This window comes from Triticum urartu, unplaced genomic scaffold (genome assembly GCF_003073215.2).
Source record: "Triticum urartu cultivar G1812 unplaced genomic scaffold, Tu2.1 TuUngrouped_contig_7121, whole genome shotgun sequence".
NCBI lineage: Eukaryota > Viridiplantae > Streptophyta > Magnoliopsida > Poales > Poaceae > Triticum > Triticum urartu.
In genome coordinates, this window is record NW_024117940.1 from 1 (window position 1) to 1,365 (window position 1,365).

Below are 1,365 nucleotides of genomic sequence, written 5' to 3' on the forward strand. Positions count from 1 at the left end.
TGAACCGCGCGTGCGGCGTGTCCAAATAAAACATGTATTTCCTTGTTTTTGAGCGGACCAGGACTGTCCAGTCCTGAACGGGCCGGAGCGTCAAATAAAACACGTATTTCCTTGTTTTTGTCACTAGCGGCGAGCAGTCGTGAGCCTGCGCCTCACGTATGTGAAACAGGAGTCGGTCGTGGCTTGCTAGAGACCACTAAACACGTAGAAGTAGACGTAGATGTAGGTATTGCGATCGGTCGTTCCGGTCGAGCAACCACCAACCACAGCCCAACGCAGTCTATCTATATTCACACACCAACAACGAAAAGGGACCAAGCAACGGTGACTTGATTGGCCGGCCACAAATACACCATTGCATAGTTCTTACAGTTTTGACAGCGTCTTTATCTTATTATTACGGAGGGGCCCTTCGACGACGGCCTCCGCGACGTAGGCCATCATGAAGAACTCAACGTTCTCCTTGGGAAGTGCCCCCTCGCCGGCCAAATTGGTGCACTTAGATGAGACGTACCTAGCAGCCAGTATCACCTCCGGTACACCGCTGTATCGCCCAGCAGCAGCCGACCGCGCCGCCCACTGCAGCCTTGGGATGGCGCCGGTGTAGAGTTGGAGGCACGACCGCATTACCTTCCTGGCCTTGCCGTCCTTGACGTGGGCGAGCGCATGCTCGATGCTCGCCTTGGCCACCGTGGCGTTGGACACCGTCAGCCTGGTGGCGATCACTGCGAGCTCCGGCAAGCCGGGCGCAGAGCGGCAGGAGGAGTCGATGCAGAGTGTGGACACGCAGTCGTTCGCCCCGACGTACCAAGGTCCGAGGTTGTTGCAGAGGTAGTCCAGCGGGGAACGTGGCGCGGCGCTCGAGCTTGGCCCGCCCTGAACTTCAGTGGCCGAGGAGAGGACGAGGAGAAGGAAAGCGCCGCCGAGCATAGAAGAGGATGTGCCCACGGCCATAATGGTGGCGTATTGTCTCTCGATCTGTCTCACCCTCCCTCTCTCCCATTTGTCTCTTGTTATAAGTCTAATCTTAGTAGGCGGTGTATCATATCATAAATAAAAGAAAATAAATCCATCAAATTCGATCAAATCATTTGAGATATGCTTCATAAATTCATACGTAGGAAGCGTATATCTGAAATTGGACATATGCAATCGTAGTACTTCATTGGAAGCGAATCATAAAAGATCTCAGGATTACACATCGTATTTTTAGCATATCCAAATCCTTGTATCCAAGAGTAATCATGTGCTATTAGTGAGATCACAAAAGATCCCTAACACTCACCAACACAGTCACCGCGCTGCTCAATAGTCAAACCAAAGGATGCCGTGGCAAAGGCATGCCACCACCGCCAGCGACCGATC

At 52.7% G+C, this 1,365-nt stretch overlaps 1 pseudogene; it reads right to left on the minus strand.

Moving 5' to 3' along the window:
* Positions 1 to 366: 366 nt before the first annotated feature.
* Positions 367 to 1,003, minus strand: LOC125531453 (annotated as a pseudogene).
* Between the last annotated feature and the right edge of the window lie 362 nt (positions 1,004 to 1,365).